Source organism: Malurus melanocephalus, unplaced genomic scaffold (assembly GCF_030028575.1).
Source record: "Malurus melanocephalus ecotype Western Australia unplaced genomic scaffold, MMel_1.1 scaffold_546, whole genome shotgun sequence".
Taxonomy (NCBI): Eukaryota; Metazoa; Chordata; class Aves; order Passeriformes; family Maluridae; genus Malurus; species Malurus melanocephalus.
Window position 1 is genome coordinate 41,472 of NW_026623778.1, and position 21,568 is coordinate 63,039.

General features: G+C 42.9%; 1 long non-coding RNA gene across 2 annotated transcripts in view; it reads right to left on the minus strand.

Annotated features, from left to right (window-relative positions):
* The window catches only part of LOC130582988 (uncharacterized), a 59,326-nt gene extending 37,764 nt beyond the window's left edge, over positions 1-21,562 (minus strand). For both annotated transcript variants that reach the window (XR_008966381.1, XR_008966382.1), the window contains exon 1: positions 21,264-21,562. This is a non-coding gene — a long non-coding RNA (uncharacterized LOC130582988). The remainder of the gene's footprint in view (positions 1-21,263) is intronic.
* Between the last annotated feature and the right edge of the window lie 6 nt (positions 21,563-21,568).

The window sequence follows — 21,568 nt, forward strand, 5'->3', positions numbered from 1 at the left end:
GTGCTCTGAAGGTATCATAAAATAATTACAGCAAAGGATAACAACCTAAGGATGTTCAGAAGTGAAGCTTTTCTTCCTACTCACAGATTTTTTTCCAAACAGTATAAAAATCGAGACGTTTGTCTTAATTTTCACGTTGCCTGAAGCAAAAAAAAAAAAATCAAAACCCAAAAAAACGACCTTACAATTTCTCTCCCTGCTGTTGYTTTGCCATTGGGGGAGGTCTGAAGCAGAAGAATTCTGTTTGTATTGCTGGGAAGTCCAGGCTGCTCTGGCACACATTTGAAAGGTTATCTTTTAAAACCAAAAGAGTTCCAAATTGATCTTTTCAAGCTAATATGTACTCCTGCATGGCTGGGGCTTGTTTGAAAAGGGGGTATGAGCGAGTGCTGCTGGTGAGATTTTGCTCTCAGAGCTCCTGCCCACTTGTCTCTGCTTCCCTCCTCCCATTTTTTACCTTTCCGTGGCCAAGGCGTCACCACGGAACTGAGCCAAGATTATTTTTGTCATGGAAAGTATCATTTACATCGTGTCTAATTAAGCACGTGACTCCAGCAAAGAATCCAGATTCTCCCTTTCCAATATTCCATAAAAAACGCTCTCCCAGCACCTCCAGATAATTTATGGCAACTTACAGTCGATTTATTCCGTGTGACGCTGGTAAACAAATTAATGTGGGATTTAATTGCTTTGTCTCCTCAGCTCGGGCTTGCTTTTAGCGATATTTATCTGAAATTATTATCTACAAGGAAAATAAATTGTAATGGAGCTTATAAAACTGGTGGTGGCTGGAAGTTGACAACTGTCACTGTTATTAATCTGAATTTCACTTCAGGGGAGAAGAATGCTTGATCAAGTATTTCTGCAAGGAAGGCTGGTTTTCTGCTGTCTCATGTTTCCTGCAGTATTGTACTCACATGCAGGGGTTTTTTTTTTCCAGAGTTATTTATTTATTTATTGCATTTGTATAAACCACTCTGTTTCTTTCTCCTAAAGCAGATCAGAAACCCATCTTTAAGAAACCGTTTTCCCCCCTGGTGAAATATAAAATAATCCAATCTCTGCAACACCTGATCCATAACCAGCACCGAGAAACAAACGGAACAACTGAAGTGAAAAAAAAAAAAAAATCCTTAATCATTATTATATAATTCATACTGCCTCAGCAGTATTAGCAGAGATCATTAAAAACCCCTAAATACAAATATTAGTGTACAAAATAGCAATAACCCATCTGGCTTGCATTAGCTAAAGCAAAGTTTGGATGGTGGAGAGCTGAAAAATGATGACAACATGAGCTATGCATTCCTGAAAGACCTATACATTCCTCAAATTCCTATCTGATTACAACATAGCTCACAGCTCCAGGAATTACACCAAAAAATCCCTCCACAGGTATAAACYACGACTCTGAYGCTGCCTCTGTGAAGCAGCTTCAGSAGGATAAAAATAAATAAATTTGCATATTTAAAACTGAAGATACAAATAAGGAATGAATGTCCCAAACAGGACAGAACTAGCTTGGAAATTCTAATTTTTCACCTGAAGGTCTTTTCCCTTCTTATTTTGAGTTTTACAGCAAGAAAATGCATTTAAATCTGGAAGTGAAAGTTTATTTTCTTTAAGGAGAAGAAGTCTTGCAGGCTTGGAGGATGGGAAAGGAAGTAGGCAAAAAGAAGGATGTTTGGATATTTGCCACTGTGAATATGAATGACTTCAGTAAACCTTGGTTATTTTGGACTAGAAATGTTTTCTCTTTTTAGGACATAATGACCATAGCCTAGAATTACTGGGGATTAGACACGTGGGCATGAGAAATGGCTTGGGAATTGCAGCAGGGAGAAGGCCAGGCAGGGATCTGAAAATCCTGGCCATATAAAAGAGCCTAGCTCAGCCTTTCAGCCACTCACCTATGCTCAGGTAATGGCATAATCGACATGCTGTAATTAAATATTTTATGAACATACGCAGCCACGCTCATTTTCCAGTTCCTAAACCCAGGCAAACGCTCCTTCTTCTGCTGGCAAAGCTCAGGAAGAGTCTCAGCAATAAACTCCTGGTGTTACCAAAGCAGCAAAGAGCYTTTTCCTGGGATCAGACACTGCATCCCCACTGACTCTCCCTGCTTTGGGGGAGTGAGAGGGGAGGAAAAAAACCCTTCAGGGGTGGCTGGCTGAGCCCAGGGAGGAATTGCGATGGATGGACAGACAGACATGACCCAGATTGCCTCTCCTCAACCCGACAGAGGCAGTGCAGTGTGAGTGGCTCCAGAGTGTCCCAGCCTGTCCCTCTGCAGATTTGGGGCTTTTTGGATCTCAGGTTTCTCCAGTCACAGCTCTGTCCCTCGGCAGCTTTGGGAATTTTTGTACCTGAGGTTTCTCCAGTCACAGCTCTGTCCCTCCGCAGCTTTGGGGATTTTTGTTCCTCAGGTTTCTCCAGGCACAGCCCTGTCCCTCTGCATCTTTGGGGTTCTGGTACCTCCAGAAACAGCTCTGTCCCTCTGCATCTTTGGGGTTCTGGGTATCTCAGGTTTCTCCAGTCACAGCTCTGTCCCCCTGTAGCTTTGGGGTTTTTTTTGTATCTGATTTCTCCAGCTCTGTCCCTCTGCAGCTTTGGGGTTCTGGTACCTCCTGGCACAGCTCTGTCCCTACACAGCTTTGGGGTTCTTGGTATCTCAGGCTGCTCCAGGCACACTCCCAGCCCCAAGATGAACAAATCCCTTCCCCCAGGGAGAGGATGGAACCCAGCACAGACCCCAAATCCCCACAAAGGTTGATTTTTAGCTGTTTCCAGGCCAGCCCGCTCCTAGCAGAGCCACCTGAGCACTCAGCTGAGGAGATCTCCTAAAGCCTCATGGTTTCTCTTCCCATTTCCTGATTCTGCTCTCCATGAAAAAGCACAGAGCAACCAGCAGCTTTTAAATGTTCTTCTCTCCCATCCCCAGCGATGATCCCATGCACAAAACATGTGAGTGCTGTTTCCCACTGATGGATTGTGTCCTTCAGGAATGCCAAAATGCTAAAGCCCTTTCCTGAAAGTATTAAAGTGTCYGCGCCAGGAAAGGCGAGGAGAGGGAAAGATAAGGAAGGATGAAGCACTCTTCTCCCTTTAAAGTTTGGAAAATTAAAATGCAAACTGTTCCTGAAGACATCGTTGGGACAAAGCTCTCCCAGTTTACTTGTTCTGTCAACTTAACGCTGCCATGAAAAACCCCAAAATGGGCCCCTATGTCCATCAGAGACATCATTACACCCTGCTCAGGGATTCTGCATCTCCACCTCAGCTGGACTGACTAAACTCTGCATCCAGTGGCATTTTTCCAGCTTTCAGAGGGACTACAGCATGATACCAACCACCTCCTTTTTCGTTTTTAATTAATAGTATGGAACGGTTTCGAATCAGACACACCAGGCAATAAAAAGCAGCTGCCACACCTCCAGTTTCAGAGAAGGTTCTGGCACCAAACTTCTCTGGGTTTACAAACTCAGCTTTCAGATACACCTGCAGTGTCTGTTTCCTTCCCAAAATGTTGGGGGTTTATGACAAATTCATATTTTTGTGTCACAGAGCACTGAACATAAGTGGTGACTGAAAAGTCTTGGTAGGATCCAAATGGATCTTGTCAGGCAATTATTGATTTGTGACTGGAGGAGTTCACAGGGGAGGTTCTGCACCAGCATAAAAAAACTGTGCCATTTTTGCACCTGGGCTTTGCAGGGGACAGGGAGGGAGGAGGWGGCTGCATCCCAGGTGAGGGCAAGGAAACACACAGGATCCTGTGCAGCACCCAGGATGGAAAARGTCATGGAATTGGGTTGGAAGTGTCATTAAAACCCATCTTGGTCCACCCCATGCCATGGGTAGGGACACCTTCCACTGTCCCAGGGTGCTCCAGCCTGGCCTTGGTCATTCCCAGGGATCCAGGGGTGGAATTCCATCCCAGCCCCTCCCAGGAACAATTCCCAATTCCCAATATCCCACCCATCCCTGCCCTCTGGCAGTGTGACCCCATTCCCTGGGTCCTGTCCCTCCATCCCTTGGCCTCAGTCCCTCTCCAGCTCTCCTGGAGCCCCTTCAGGCCCCAAAAGGGGCTCTGAGCTTTCCCTGGATCCTTCTCCTCTCCAGGTGAACATTTCCAGCTCTCCCAGCCTGGCTCCAACCCCTGGAGCATCTCCATGGCTTCCTCTGGACTTTCTCCAGCACTTCTCCCACTGGATCCCAGGGCTGGAGGGAGCTCTGGTGGTGGGGTCTTACCTGAGTGGGGCAGAGGGGGATGGTCCCTTTCTCTGCAATTCCTCCCACAAAACTGGAGAGGGTTTTCCCAACGCCTTTGCCAGGCCTGACTGACACAGAGAGTAATGAGAGCTAATCCTGCTTCACCTACAATTTATAAGAGAACCTACTCCAGCCTCCAGCAGGAACATCAAAACCTTGCAACAGGCACAGACCTTCAGACAAAGTCTTGTGGAGCATCTTAAAGGGAATAACACAAATCTGTACCYTGGGCAATAAATGCCAGTGTAGGCTGAAGGACTTCCATCCTGTGCTTTCTAATTCAGGTTTGAAGCTAAACTCAGATTTTTGTTCTTTTCTGTACTTTCTCAGAAAAGGCAACAGCAACTTTCTACCACTTACAATCCCCACACAAATGTTTTGCTGTATCTGAACAGAGCTACCCTTGGCAGGAATGTTTTTATCTGTGGGTGGACACCCAGCCATCATTCTGCACACACATCCTGGTTTCAGAGAACTTTTCCCTYGGGTTTCTTTTGCAACGAAAAGCTTTGGGTTTTAGAAGGAAAAAAAAAAAAATCCAAATCGAGACAAGCTACTTAAATGCCAACAAAACTTCCTGTACTGGGGAGAAAAAGGCAGAGATGAATAATCTGTCTGYAAATATCCACACATAAAGCAGAAAACGTGATACTATCACTCATTCCTTGACTGGGACAAATGGAGACTCTCCAGTTCCATCCCTGAAATCCAAGAGATGTTTTGGGTGGCCTAAGGTCTGTTATCCTGGATTTAAACTTCCACAGCATCTTCCTCCAGGTCCAGAGCAGTCTCTTAATTAGGTGCTCATCAACTGTTAAACCCACGTGTATCACGTGAGGTTTCATTCTGCACTTGCTGCTGAACAGAGCAGGCTCTAAAGGAGGGCACTTCACAAAAAGCACAAATTATTGATGAGTATGGATCCTGTGACTTCTGCACGACGCAACTGTACGATGAAATATTCCTGAATGATACCCTGAAATGCTCCAGTGAGAATTCAGACACATCCACTGCCCTTTCTCCCCGGTGCCCAAAACAGCTGTAAAAATTCACACATTTTTAGAAGCAGATTTCAGTTTTCTCTGGGGGAAGGGAAAAGATCAGCATTATTTCCCAAAAATCCCCCTTACAGATGAACCTAAACTTACACAGCAAAGTGGCACATTGCTTTTAATGCTTTAATTGCTTTTAAAGGTTTAATGCAACATTTCCCATCCAGTTTGGAACAACTTATGTGCAAACCCCCGAAACAGTGACATTTATCCCAACCTGATGGATTCACCCCTTGAATCCTGTATTTCACACCAGGTTATGAAAGAGCCAGGAGCAGGGAGCCTGCACACCAGTCACAGTTTGCTGCAGGAACAATTTCCAAGGATTGGGACTTTCCTTGTGAGCAACTGCTCCCCTTCCAAGCCAGAGCTGGCTCCAACTGCTGCAGCAGCCACTGCACTTGARTTCCTACACCCAGCTTAGCCTCAGCAAGTCAAAACTTCCAGCCAAAACTGGAGCTTGCAGCAGTTGGATTGGCAGCTGATGAATTTTGCTAATTAATGGAAATGGTGCTAACCCGATCCACGGCTCGCGGTTGGATTCCCGTTTGGAATACGCCAGGAGTTTCCCTCACAGAGATGGCTCATCCCAGAGTTGGTATCATCAATAGGTGAAATCAAATAATGCACGACAGACAGGTGGTTTGGATCAATGATTTTTGCCCAAATGATGGGGTGTGTGTGTAATTTGATATGTTAAGAGTACTACAATGCCTGGGATGGTCCAGCTTTTCTTCCTGCTCAGTATTCCCTGAATTTTCTGATGCTAAAACCTGGCACTGCTCAAAGGAGCATTTTCACCGCTTTGCACGATCTATAACAATCATCACAACGTGCCCAAGAACTATTAAGGGTAAAGACAAGTCTATGACTTTGGGAGAAACACCAAAAATAYGCATTTTTAACTGAAAACACAGCTCCAGGCTGATCAAACTACTCAACACCACCACAAATGTTTCTAGAAACTGAGGAATCTCTTTTGCAGGGAAATGACAGTCTGGCTACTCCTCCTCTTCCCATCTCTACTACGAGGAGTTTGAAAGGCTCCTCCTCGATTTCTAAATATAGAGCTGGTGATCAGATTCTGCATGATAGCTTTGTGAACAGGACAGGATGATTTCAGACTGGAACAGCACGACAAAACACAAGGCAAGTCCCAGCATTCCTGAGTCCTCCCTAAGGTCACCACCCATGGGGACACAGCCCAAGAATCCCAGTCAGCCAGGCTGAAACACAACCAGGAGAAAAGCAGCCAGAGCTGCTGTAAACTCGATTATGATGTGGCAAAATAGAAGAAGGGACTTCCAGTTTAAAAACCACAACGTGACGCTTCTGAGGGAACAAGCTGGATGTCAAAAGTATTCGTAAAACTAATAGTAAAACTATTTTCTTGATCTTTAACAACTAAAATGGACTCCCAGTGAGAGCAAACAACAAATACCTAACTATCAGTGGGTTTTAGGAAGTTTGCATTTATTAAAACCCCCTAGAAAACAAACCCCCCAAATGCCCAACCCCCAAACTCGAYGTACAGGTCGAGCAAGTATGACAGCATATTTCTGTGAACTCCCAGCTCCTGTAACCCTACCAGGCTGGTAACTCAATAGTGCCASCGAGTTATTGGTGGCCCAGGAGCCTCTCGCCCCGGGGGACACGTCCGGTGGCTCAATTAAAGCAGGATAACCCCGCAGTGTTGTGCTCCTCACCAGCCTTGGGGAGCTTCTGCTGCCAAAGCCCATTCCCAGTCCAGCATCCTGCTCAACTTTTGTTGTTTCTCTGGGGTTCAGTGGAATTCCTCAGCACAGTCGTTTCCTACCCCTTTGTAATCCCCCATAAACAGTTCAATCATTAACAGCATTAACGACCTGCACACCACACAACAAACCCTTTATGGCCCTCCTCTGCCTCTGCCCTCACTGCTTGGGGCTTTTCACCTTTTCTGCTTCTCTTGGGGTCTTAGTGCAGTCCAATTCTTCTTCCATTTGGGGGTGGGGAAGAACCAGAGTATTTTTCAGTTAGGAGATAAAAAGAACAAAAAAAAAAACCACCCCAAAGAAAAGAAGCCCCAATCCTTTTGTTCTGCTCAGACTGATATTTTGTAAATTCTGTCTGCTTTCCTATATTTATTCTGGCCTTATAATCTGAAATGATCAGAGGATAAATGTGTTTCTTCACAAGATGCTCCCAAACCCCTACCAAATATTAGACATCACTTACTTAAAAATAGCAACCAAGGTCTAAATTGGCAAATTATATCATTGATCCAGACCCTTTTATCTGTACTAGAAAAGCTGTAGAATACATAAATTTAGCAGAAGTCTCAGTACATAAAAAGTGACTATTCTGGAYGCTTTGTAGAATTCGTCCAAGGGCACAAATTTACATCAATTTTCCTCTTCATTGCTTTAACTATGAACTTATTAGTGGACAAGACACCAGAATATTGCCCCCTGTACTTTTGTTAGTTTAATGCTTTGTTATTTATTATTTTTTTTTTAATACAACGTCATTTTAAGTTTTGGAAGAAGAATCAGCAAGCTGCACCCATCTCATCTCATTATTGAAGAGTCTGCAATACCAGTAAAAAAATAAACTGACTCAAAAGTTATACCCTGGGTTTTCTCCTTCTAGAGCTTCACACAGAGCAGAAGTATCACCCTAAAGCCTCCTGGAGCTACCCCATCCCATCAGAAATGTGTCCATGTCCAGCAGCACCTTCAGATTAATTAAAAAAAATTAAAAAACAGCTACACTCACACAATTATAACCCAGGGAATATCATCCTCTCCAAACCCAGCTTTCCCTCAAAATCCAATTGTTCTGCTCATCATTTCTCAGCCAAGMGCTCAATAAGCTGCATATTGAATGTGAGATGTCTAATGAGCGTCTCCATGACTGCAGAAATGACAACTTCCCAAAACAGAAGGTCTGATTCCTAAACTGCTGCAGTCTGGGTAATGTTCACCTGCTGGCAGGCTGCTGGAGTATTTCTCACCGCCATGGCTAGACAGGAATTCTCCCAGGCCAGCCCCACACAGGACCAACTTTATTTATAAAAATTTCTCTAGGGTTTTATTTCTCTGATGGGTTTAAAGGTGGGTACAAGCAGCAGCCAGGCCAATCCCCTAAACTAAGATACAATTTTCTGTGAGAATGACAGCAGAGTGAAGGATTTGTGCTCCTGCACGTCTCGCACAAGTCCCAACGGGCAGGGACACGACTGCTCTGGGARCTCCACCTGCTCTGCTCCTGCCCACACCCCCTCGCTCCAGAGAACCTTCCAGAAGCATTTCCTGCTCCCAGGGATGGCAGGACAGCCCATGGATCCTGTTAGGAACGCTGCTGGGCTCTGGAGACACTCCCTGCTGGAATGGGGGCTCAGGGGTGTGGAGCAGAGCGATGCTCACACACAAACACCCAACACACCCAACTCACCTGGCACAAAGAACAGGGCTGACAGTCATGGCACAGCCCCTGGGGCCAAATGACCCCAAAATAATCCCATTAATGCTGTCCAGGCCCTTAGGAGAGGGACCAGCTCTCAGCAAAACTTCTCTGGATGTCCACAGAGAGCAGTATGGGATGGAAACCCTCCCTCCCCTAAAACCAAACCTGAGTTAAATTACTCCAATTTATCRGTTGTGTGGCTATCATTTTTCCTTAATGATAAATTCACTCTCAAAAAATAAACAATCCTAATAAAATGTCTCTTTCAAGACACTAAAATTCACATTTTAACCTGTGTGCTCYGCACTCTYTTACACTGCAGCTCAAGGACAGCASAGTAAAACGAGACCTAAAACAAACCAGGCTAAAAATCGGAATTTCCTTCATGCTGGAAGTTCAGCRTCCCCTTCCCATCCTGTCCTTAACCTGCTGCTGGCTGGAGATAATCTCAGCCAGGCTTCCCAATTGCTGACACAGGAACCTCCGTGAGCACACTCAACTACTTCCTTTTCTCCTTGAAAAGATTTAATAACCTACAACTTTCTTCTCTGCCCTACTTGGAGTCTATCGCTCGCTTCCCTCTCGTATCRAATCTGTTAAAATAAAATTTTATAGAGTGTCAATTCCACAAAGGAGAAACTATAAAGTCCGTTCTGACAGCTTCCTTTCTCCAAAAAAATGTAATCAAAAAAAGAAAAAAAAAAGAAAGAAAAAAAAATCCTTTGCCCTTGAGAAGATGAATTGAATAGCCTTAGGTATTCTATAGCTGTATTTATGAAAAGCTTTTGGACACTAAAAGTCTCTACAGAAATGGGGAAAGTGTTTTGCCCAGGTCATAAAATTTCTTTTTTTTGTTGYACAGAGAAAAATATGCTGTGCTCCACTACGAGACATCAGCTGACCTCTGGGAGAGGCACCAKTCCCATCCAGCCCAGTGGGAAGTGGTGCCTATGGATAATAATCCCAAAAACCCACTAAAACACACAGCAAAAATAATTGCTGCCCTAAATCTGAATAAGAATTGTCTCCAGAAAAAAACAGTGTACTGTCCATTCATTCATTTAAACTTTTCTTACCCAAACCATGATATTCACATTTAATATTATTTATGACAGCATCAAATCACAGGAAAKAAYACTAAAAWWAYWTTAAAAATTACTAGATGAAAGAATATAAGACTTTTCTAACAGAAGAGTAAAATGAAGTAAAAATCATGCAAAAGTAATGTAAAGCTCCCTGGATATAAACTAAAATGAAGCCAGAATTTTTAAACATTGAATAACTCCATATCTTTCCCATKTAATACTTTGTACTGAAATGTTGCAGGATTTTATTATTTTCCTCACTTTTATCCAAAAGAGTTTAGTTTGTTTTTTTTTTTTTTTTTTTAGAGTAGTGAGAAAAAAATCTAACAAGAAAGATTCTGAAAGACCAATTTCATGCAGAACAGGTAATTTCACTTGGTTCAAGTCCCTCCCAGTCTGTCAGATGTCAAAGACTCAATTGACTTGTGTGTTACTATATAAAAACCCAAATAAAACCCCAAATCCTCTCAAATCTGGTTTAAAAATTATAACAAATATTAACATATTTTTCATCAGACAGTGAATCATRGGGAAAATGCATAAATAGCTCATTGCTGGTTTGAGGATCATTTAATTTCAGCTGATTGACCAAATCCCTTTCTCTTGCAGGAGAATATTTATTTGAAACAATTTTGTGATAATGTACAGAAAAACAGTACTTTGGGACGGGTTTGGGGTTTTTCCAGTCTTGAATAGGAAAAAAAAAATTAAAATTAAGTTCATTTTAGTTTGCCCCAGCTAACCAGAAACTTAACACAGAATACTATCAGTAACTTGAATTTCAACAGAAATTGATTTTAGAAATCAAGTTTCTGTCCTGATAGGAGATCTGCTCATCCTAAATTACCATGTTTCTTTTTTTATTCTTTATGGAACTATGTAAAATTATACTCCCTGTATTAAGTCCAGAATAATTTTGACAGAAGACAGCGGAAAAAAAAAAAGCTAAAATCCCACATTATTCCTGTTATTTTATACATTACAGTAATATCAGGGCTCTGGTTATGATTGGCAAATGCRCAGAAAAACCCTGTCCAATAGAGACACAAAATAATTTAGTCAGCCCTTGAATCCAAAGGGATCAGAGAGTAATTCTTAGAATGCAGATTGCTTAATGTTTACAAAATTAACATGTCTGGCTCCTTTTTCTGCTGAGGTTCCTCCAAAAATTTGGTTCCTGTTTTTACTGAAATATTTAAGCATTCAAAAGAAATTGAGTTATTCAAGAGAAACCCCTTGCCTCACTAAGGTACACTGAATTTATTTCATTTAAACCCTGCTTCAACCCATTAGCTCACACTAGAAAATGCTAAATCATCTTAAAGCCCCTGCTCAATAAAAGAAGGAACTTTTCTGGCTGTTCTTAAAGAAATAATGTTTGTCCCTGTACATAACTCTAGAAATATTTATTCCAGAAAAAAAGGAAGATACAAGAAATTTAAAGACTAATATTCATATTTGTTCTAATTGTAAAAGATAGTTGTTTTTGTTTTTTATTTTTTTTTTGTGGAATAAATTTTTAAGCCTTAGAACTCCACAGATAAGAGTTAAAATAAAGAAATTCAATTCTCCACCAGAATGCATTTGCTCAAGTGTAAAGCTAACAAATGCTAAAATTTTTGGCAACGCGTCCGCATTTCTGAATCATTAGGTAGTCAAACTATTTTTTGATTTTTGCTTGCACGATGTTGGGTTAGAATAATCCACACAAACCAGTGGTTTTCCCTGCTTAGGAATTCTGTGTTTACCCTTGGTCAGCTGATGGCAAAAGGATGCAGAAAACCCCGGGGAGGTTGAGGGAGATCCAGCGGAGCTGCCTGGGATGTGCAGCACTGGATTAGGATTGTTTGCTCAKGGGACGAGCGAGGAGAATATGGGCACTGTAAACACCACACGGGCAAGGAATGAACAGCATTCCAGCCACCCTTTCCAGGATTTATTATGGGATGCTTTCTGAGGGAAAACTCAAACATGGATGGGGCTGATCAGGAGAGATGAGAGCCACGGTGAGAAAGAATGGGATGAGCTCAAGGCATGGATTCCATTGCCTGGACACTTCCCCTGTGGAAATCCAAAAATCYAGGTCAAAGTCTTCCAAGATTTTTAAGGATTTCTCTTGCACAGGTCCTCACATGAGAACAGCAGGGCTTGGTGACCAAACAGGCCCAAAGAGCGGAGCTGCAGCTCCTTCTGCCTCTTCCAACTTGAGGCAGCAACAGTGGCAATATTATGGAATTATTTATACACTCACAGGCCTGTTTACTTCCCTTTTCAAATCATTCTGAGGCTGCTGCATGTAAAGGCTGTGATTAAGCAGCACTTTCTGCTTGATACTGTGTGAAAATATTTTTGGTACTTGTGGGTTCAGCGAGGCTGCCAGAGGGGTTTTCCCATCAACAGCCACCAACTCCCCTTTCCATTGTGGATCTCGGGGCTGGGAGAGCTGGGAATGTTCCCCTGGAGAAGGGAAGGATCCAGGGAGAGCTCAGGGAGAGCTTCCAGGGCTTAAAGGGGCTCCAGGGGAGCTGGAGAGGGACTGGGGACAAGGGATGGAGGGACAGGACCCAGGGAATGGGGTCACACTGCCAGAGGGCAGGGATGGATGGGATATTGGGAATTGGGAATTGTTCCCTGGGAGGGGCTGGGATGGAATTCCCAGAGAAGCTGTGGCTGCCCCTGGACCCCTGGAAGTGCCCAAGGCCAGGCTGGACAGGACTTGGAGCACCTTGGGATGGGGGGAGATGTCCCTGCCCATGGCACAGGGAAAACTGGATGAGCTTTAAGTCCCTTCCAACCCAAACCATCCCATGGTTCTCTGATCTGCTCTCCTCTACCATGGCAAAGTTAAAACCCCCAAACACGGCCCTTTTACCCCAAATTCCCCCCATTCTCCTTACAGCCCTGACTCCCTCTGCACCAGCCCAGCCTCCAGCTCTTCCCCCAACATTGGCTTGGTCTCCATCCCCTTCCCTCCCCTCTGCCCCTCACATTCCCCCTTCTCTGCTCCCGACCCCCAACCCYGTGCCCAAATCCTGCCCCTTCCTAACGTCTCACCCTCGCTTCCTTCCTCCTCCCTCCTTTTCAGTTACAATCCTCCAAACCCCCTTCCCCAACATCAAAAGCCGCAGAGAACAGCACCAAGGGTTATCCACAGCCTGCACCTTGCAGCTCTGGGCAACTCCCTTTTTCCAGCTTCACCATCCTGTGCACCAAAATCAAAATATTTCTGCCTAATGATGCATTGCCTGAAGTTTGATGGGGTTTTTTGTGGGGTTCTGAACTCACTGCCCCAAAAACAGGCACTAAGTTGAGCACCAGACAAATCCCAGACTAACTCAGGGTTAGTAACTTGTCAGGAATGTCTATTGGGGCACAATAAAGTAGGTGAGTAAAGCAAGAGTAAACAACAGGAGAGTCCATGCAAATTGAGGACGGAATAATTACGGATTACACTGGATGGGATTAATGCAGAGATTAAAAAAAAAGGAGTAATTATTGGTGAATTTTTGATGAACATCCAGGTTCAGARAACCTAATCCTAAAATCCCACCTGTCTGTGAAGACCTCTGGAGCAGAGGATAACCAAGTCTAGGCCCTGCACTGGGACATTAAATAAAAACCTCTATAAAGAGCTTTCTTTCTAAGCAACAACTGGAGATGCCTTAAAATACCATCAATTTAAGGTTCACCATCARCAATAATTAAGTTTACATCCACCACCATTATAATGAAYRTTTTCCTGTATTATATATRCWTTTCACTACTATCTACSAAAACACAAACTAAAAAACATTTCRTTTTTTCCCTAATAGCTCAGAACAGTACATATACCATCAATAAATTCCTAATTAAATATTYTAATTATYTGTAGCAACTAGCAAAAGCTGAATATTAACACTTTTTTACTGTTTTGTTGAATGCAGTAACATTAAAAATTAGAATAATATACTTCCTTCTATGGGATAAGTATGTCTCAGGCTGTTGTATCAAATCCATAACATCAAAAAAAACCAGAATAAAGATAAGCTCATTTTTATTTAGCATAGACCGATATTTGGAAAAAGTCAATCAATTCTTTTTTGATTTTTTTTTTCTTTGAAAAAGAAAAAATTGTAACAACAGGCTCTACAAAGTTTATATATTCCTTCTTTGACAAAACAACAGGTATTAGTCTTAAGTTATTATTTAAGAAAAATGATGTTGCTTTTACACATGGGAGTACCTTTACTGCCATGTAAGTTCCTTTYACACAAAATTTAAAATTAAAAATAYTTTCTTCTGATTTTGTTTGKTTTTYAGTTCCAGGGACATGCTCCTAAATTCTACCTCTCCACATGTCTGTGGATCCTCCGCAAGACTCTTACATCAGAAGACTTGAGTAACAAAAAATAAGATTAAGACTGATTCATAACTGTGAAGTTTTTAGGGAAAGCAGCACCAGCAAAACCCCAAATCCCAGGAAGAAAATTCCAYGTGAAAGGTGATCCCCCAGGAATCCACAGAGCAGCTGATTAAGGAGCTGCCCAACTTTGGGGAGCATTACTTGGTYACAAGTGTTTCTCCCCCAAGACCTTTGAGAAGTTGGAACTCATGAAAAATTCAGATTTAGGKCTTGATCCAGCACCTAAGAAGTTGATAAATATTTTAGCAGTCAAAATAGAATAGACTTTAATTTTTTTTTCCTTGAAGATTTTGTATCTAGATTTTTAACAGCAGAGTCTCAAGAACAGAAACATTTGACAGATACTGCAAAAATTAAAATCCCCCACACCACAGTTTRTAATCTCTCCCCTTACTGCCTGAATTACCATATTTCTCAAAGAAAAGCAGGATACAACAGTTACAAGATGTCCWGAGAGTAACACAACTTCCAGCAAAGCCCCAGCAGCGCTGCAACTTTATAGCCAGGGCACCCGGCACAGATGGACAAGTCATTTTTAGAAATGAATCACGCTGCAAATGATTGGACTAATTTTAAARCAGAGGTGAGGAACCAATAGCCTCCAGCCCAGATATGGTTTGCTTCAGCTGGCCCACAGACACGGCCCTGCTTTATGACTTAATAACACCCAGGCAACTTCAAGGGGAACCAYGTGGGTTTTAAAAGGCTCCAACAACTCACAGATTTTTAAGGACACGGTCCTGAAACTCAAATATCATTCTCAAGTTTCAAGTATGACGTGAATTTTTTTAATTTTAGTTAATTTTTTTTTGAAACAGGTGAATTATTGAGTTATTGACCACTAATACAGTGCATTCTTTCTATTCTGAGCAGGTGGGATTTCACAGCCCACAGCATTTAAATTACCTTACCAGGGAAATGCCAACTTTTGAAATGCCAAACTTTTTTGAGTTTGGACAACACAAGAGTTGTGGCAAAAGGACTTCAAACCTGCTCTGACATTTAGCTCTTATTTAGGACAAAACTTCTACTGAAAACAACAAATGTTTGGGACAAGACACAGCCCCAAACACAGATCTCAGTCTTCCCCAGATTTTCCAAGTGCAAAGCAGAAAAGAAGAATTTCTTGAGTGAATCACAGGCCAGTGCTTCACTTTAATCCTTCCTGATCATGTGGATATTGAGGCAAGGGAAGGCTCAGCTTTAACTGAGGTTTGTCTGTCATAACCAGGGAGCTCCGATGGCACCAGCACAAACAAATCTTCTCATTGGATTCCAGCCTCCCAAACCCAGGAATTCCTCTGTGACCAAATGTAGGAGGAACAGTCATTTTTAAACAGCATCTTTAGAAACCAAACTGTTCCTAGCATAGTATGAATGGGGAAAAGTCATGTTTTCTAGGGAAAATGAATTCAGCTTTTCAAAGGGGGCTATTCCTTGGGAAAAATGGGATGAGCCTTCCAGAAACAAATAAAAAACCAGAAAACTTTAGAATATTTCCCATTCCAAGCAGCCACGCTCAGGAACAGCAAGACAACACCACATTGCATCACCAGACTATGCCAACACATCCACCTCTGAAATCTGATCCAAGCCTCTTCCCCATAAAGATTACGAGGGAACAACGTATCCCTCTCCTGCCCCCAAGCCCCTAAAAGACAAAAGGAAGTTCTGTTCTAAAAAAACCAGCTCACTACAGATTCCTGACTACTTTGTTTCTTGAATCAATGATCTCATTTGTTCACTTTTGCAGTGTTTTCTTCCAAAAATAGCAGATTCTAAAAAAAATAAYTCTTCTTATCTAGAGTTTGGATGAGAGGATCCAGCAGAATTTTCTTTTTGTGCTTCTCTTCTACACACAATTAAAATAAATAAAATTTATCTCCTTAAATTGACAGCATGCTTGCATTAAAAAAATTAAATAGATGCATAAAGCTTCATTGCATCAGTCTTAAAAATAAAAAAAAAATTAAATTAAATAGACTAGGGACAAAATAGACAGTCAAAATGTAAGGCTACGTTTATTATTTTCAATTCTACAGCTTCAATCTTACTGAAACACAGGAAATTTGTACTCATTCTAGTGGGGCTAATCACATATATGTATAGATATATATACATTCATATATATATATATATAAATATACATGAGGTAGACAGGCAATAGATTAAAGGATGAAGACATATTTTCCACATATTTTTATCATGTCTTTAATTTACCACAACAGATAATCCTCAATAACAYGTTGGCAACGATCTACCAGAGCTTAAAAATCAAGTCTAAAATTGGCCAAGTGAAATTGAATGGCCATGTTTTTCAACCATGAGGCAGCAGGAATGGAAAAATCTGCCTATCTGTATTTATGATATGTAGGCCCAGGTTCTATCAGGCCAAATGTTCTCCTAACTTAGGCTGTGTTTGTTTCTTTTGGCAGTGGGGTACAAGGCAACATTATCTTATGCCTTCCTTGATCTAAATGTTGGGAATATCACCATTTGATCCAACGGGATTTGTTGTGCAAACAATYGACAACTGTTCTGCTTCCCTCACTTGGGAATTTTCCTGAGCGAGGCCACGCTACTGATGCTGCAAACCAAGGGCCCTCGTATTTCAGATGCTATTTACATTTCAGATTACTCAGACACCAAAATAATTCTGCATTTAATGGCACTGAAAATGTAGACTAAGCAAAAAAAAATATGACAATATGTATTTTTTTTTATCCCAGGCTTCAATTTTACCTCGTATTAGAATAATGAATTAATATATTGCTTCTATMGGTTTTAGTTATCAGATACTGTGGCAGGAGAAGAATTTTAAAAATATTGCTCGCTTACTTCAAAACATTTTCTGTAGAATAAAAATATATAAAATAAACAGCATGTCGAGTTYAACCAGAGTAATAAATGAAAGAATAAAGGTTTGCTTAGAAACATAAAAAARRRKTTTYMARSMWTTTWMSMMYYYMWTTTTWARSMMMWTTWAAWSYYCYKRAAMMRRAWWWTMWWAAAAAACCAAAATCAAACAAACAAGAAATGGATCTTGGGCATCTCCAGCTCCAGCCAAAAGACCCAACAATTGAACCCACTCCAGGATTTGTTCCTTAGTCATTCCCATGGGAAGGATGGGAGGCACTGGAGATTTTGGGGCTGGGAGCACCTGTCAGGCTGCAGATAAAGAGAGATGAGCGACTCATTTCACAAAGGTCTATGAATAGCCATGGCAGGGCTCTCACTGATTCCTGCTGCCCTGGGCCACAGCAAAACAAGAGCCTGCAGCTGAAGGGCTCACAATRCACATCCTGGGAGCCACACACTCACTGCAACTTCAAACAGCACCGAAAAGTTCCAATTTTCTAATTTTTACTCTTCTTGTAGTTGCTCATTTATATATTTATATATATGCATGTGTTTATTTGTATATGGAGCTGAGCTCATTTGCATATGTACTCATATACTTCTTAGTTACAATCTGATTTTGACAAATTTTACCTTGATTTAAAAACAGTAGAAAGCCTGAACTCCTTTCTACATGATTCATCAAACAAAAATTGGTATTGCTATAATAAAGAACTCAGAATTTAAGAGAGGAAAGGAGTCAGCACTTCTTAATTTCTTAATTGCTGCTTTTTGTTTTATTCCCTCTTCGTTTAGCTSCAGATACATGGAGAGAAATTAAAGCATCCTGAAAGCTATTTCCAATGCTCTTCCAAAATTTCATCCCTAATACCAGCCTTGGTTCCTGTGCAGGCCCATTTGAAACTGATTGAGCAGTATTATTCCACCTAATAGTTCCAAAAATAAATACAAAGAAAAGCCAATGAGAGCCTGTGGTTTCCAACGTTCAAGTAACTCTTTAAAAGAATAAGCAGATCCTTAATGACATAAGAGCATTAAAAAGGAAATAAATGTATCCTGTATCTTTTTATTTCTGAAATCAATGGTAATTCTGATTTCCACTTCCACTGGGACAGAACAAGAACCAACACAGGGACAACCAAACAAAACTAAACCCTCAAACAACCCAAAAAAACCAGACAGAATACCCCACTTTCCCAAAGTTTTGATAGGATTTTTCGCAAAGGAAGCTCAGCCACTTTCAAAATTTGTRTCCCTGGCCATGAACAGATGAGACTGAACTGCTTTGTGCACGTGGCCTCTTAAGCCCATAGAAAGACACGGGGACATTAGAGGGGCTCCAGATGGGCACGAGGGGCCTCCCACCTGGCCTGCTGCTTTCCACAGGGAACATCCACAGGGAGCACTGGCTGCTGATCCACAAACTGCTGCTGGACTTACAGACTCTATTCCAGCCCCTGATCTTCCACACAGAAGGAATAACCATGAGTAACAAGAGGAAAAAAAATAAATAAATCTACTGACAGAGCGAATTAAATGAGCCAGCTGAAACCCAAGGYGTTCCATCTTGGAGAGGGCTCTTACTGATGCCAGGATGTCCAGGGTTTGTTAACAAGGAGAAAAACTGATCCCTCCACAATCAAAGAAAGGAAGGACGGCAAGTTGTACAAGAAAACTTCAATTATTGAAGGTATTGCATCATAAAGATTCTCCTCAAACATCCGCCTCCCTAATCCAAATAGAAACCAACTCATTTGTCYACAAAGAAGGGAAGGTACGGCGGCAAACTCCACGGAAACATTAAAGTCAGGCCTAAACAGCATCTTTATCCACAGCCATGGCAGGTCCTTGCTAATTCCAAACTATCTGCCCTTAGAGCCCAAGAAGCCACTAACCCACAATACAGGAAAAAGAATTATTAATTTTGTCTCCAAAGATAAAGAACTGGGAAATCCTCACAAAGTTTTCCTAAAAACAATTAGCGCTTGTAAATACCTGGATAACAGCAGCAAAAAGAGCTTAAGAACCCWAATGAAAGGCAACTCTGTTGCATTTTAGTTACAGAGGTTGATAATTCACAGTCTTGCCTAGCTCAGGTTGAAAGATTCAACTCCTGCAGTTCTTGGAAGGTTGTGACAGGAGACAGAAACCCCAAATTAGCCTGAGACCCCTTTGTTGGAAGCCTGCAGAAATATAGGAATTGCCACCCAGAATCCCAGTCCCACCAGAGAGACCTTCCCTCCCCAATCCCACCAAATCCACAGCTCTCCTTCCAGCACAGATGTGTCTGCAGGACTGGAGGCCTATGGCAGTGAAGGTTTATCAGTAATTTTATCTCCTGGATTTAAAGTAAGAGAAGACCCTGAATTATGCTGCCCAGCTTCAGAATTCTGCYCGAAATCCGGGTATTTTACTGTGCAACCCTAATAAATCAAACCATAGCTATTTTAAAGACCSAAACACAAAGATAGTTAAATTCCTGTAATAATTCATGTATCTCATCACTGTAGGCCATGGAAGTTGGGGGCAGAGCTGCGGCTCTACATACACGGGGAATGTAATCCTGCAGCCACTATAGCTTTATATGYGCAAATGAAAGCAGATCAATGAGATCTCAGGTTGAGAAAAGAAGCACTGTCATGAAATAAAATAAGGAAATGATGGCCTTTACTCTTGGACAGGCTTTTGCTGTCCAGCTCCTATCTGTAGTAAAGTAAAAGCAGTCATATGTGTAAATAATTGGTGTTAATACACAGATCTTCTGATTTTGGTGATTGTCACCATTGAGGTTTTTTCCCACATGTTTAAACCCAAAGTTATCACAAGCAAAACGAAAACTAATGGCAAACTATTAGAAAGAACYGCAGTTATGGCTGCTACCTCCAATTCTCCATCACAACACTGTCAAGTACCAATCCAACTCTGGTTTTCTCCTATTCCTTCYACCCCATCAAATTACGGCGCTCGCAAACTCTTCCCAGCCCGATCCCAAAATTGCTGCTTCACGCAGGACACGTGGGTACAAATCAGAAATGGGAGACACCCCAGCATGACAGAAAAGCTCTTTCTTGTGGCCATTCYTCAGCGTGAGGCACAGATGACACAYRCWCTCTCTGCTGACCACCATTGAACTGGGATGCCCCTCTGGAACACACACTCATGGCCTACTCCATGTTTCAGCATTCAGCGCTTAATAAACCAAAAATAATAAGCCCAAAGTATACCAAAGCACTCCAACCGTCTTTTGGAAATTACAGAGGACATAATTATGCTCCAGAAATAAGCAGACAACAGCAATTTCAATATAAACATCCTACTCGCGTGGGGGACTCGCTCATTTCAACTTGGTGTTAATGCCCCAACTCTTACTTCTGGATCCTTGCAAACATCTAGAAGGCTTCTCACAACATTTCCTCGAGGCCAGAATTCAGTTTGACATTCAWAGCCATTACATTTTAACCCATTTCAGACGTTTTAACATGTAACTTTCCCTCGAAACAGTAGAAAACATGGTCAGGTCAGYTCACCAGCAGCACCTGACCAACACACTGAGCAGGGATGGAGACACTTGGCCTTCCCAGCAGAAAGCCATGGAAAAACACATCCCGACATATATATATTTGAACAAACCATTGACCAAATATAGCCGGGCACCACCGATAACCAGGGGCTGCTACCAACCACATCCCAATCCTGCGAACACCAAGTCCAGCTCTTGGACTGTCTATCCCTGGAAGTTCAGCTCGGGAAAGGGTCTTTGTACAAGTGGTCTTTGTACCTTCACCACCGCAGGGGTTTAATAACTCAAACAATAAGTCAAACAACGGCCTGGAAGCCGGGGGGCAACGCCGGGGCTCCCCGWAATGCCAGGAAAACAACACTTTCGGGACTCGGCCGGGGCTCAGCACCCTCCGCACCACCCCGAACTTTGCCCGGCGCCCCCGCCACCATCACCCGCCTCCCCTCCCGCTTCAGAGGGGCCCAAAGGAGCATCCCCGGAGCATCCCCCGACAACAAAGCTGGGGCGGGGGGCGCCGGGAAGGGGCCCCAAGTGACAGGCGGGGCCCCCCCCGGGGTAAACAGGGGGGTAAACACGGGGTAAACAAACAACCCCCCCCGCCCCGCCGCTCCCCCCGCACTCACCTCAGGGCCCCCGGGCGCAGGGAGGAAGGCGGAGACGCACACAAAGGGTAATAAAGGGGGAGGAGGAGGAGGGAGCGGCGCTCCGCGGGGCCGCCCCCGAGGGACGGGGGGGGGTCTCGGTGTGTTTGAGGGGGGGATGTGGAAGAAACTCCCCGGCGGGGCTGCGGGGGGGGCAGCGAGACTCGGGGCCCCCCGCCCCCGCCTCGGCGCGGCGCTGCTTCGTGTCCCTTCAGCGGCGCGAACAACCGGCCGTCCCGCCGCCGCCCCCCCCCGCGCTCCTCCTCATCGCCGCCGCCGCTGTCGGG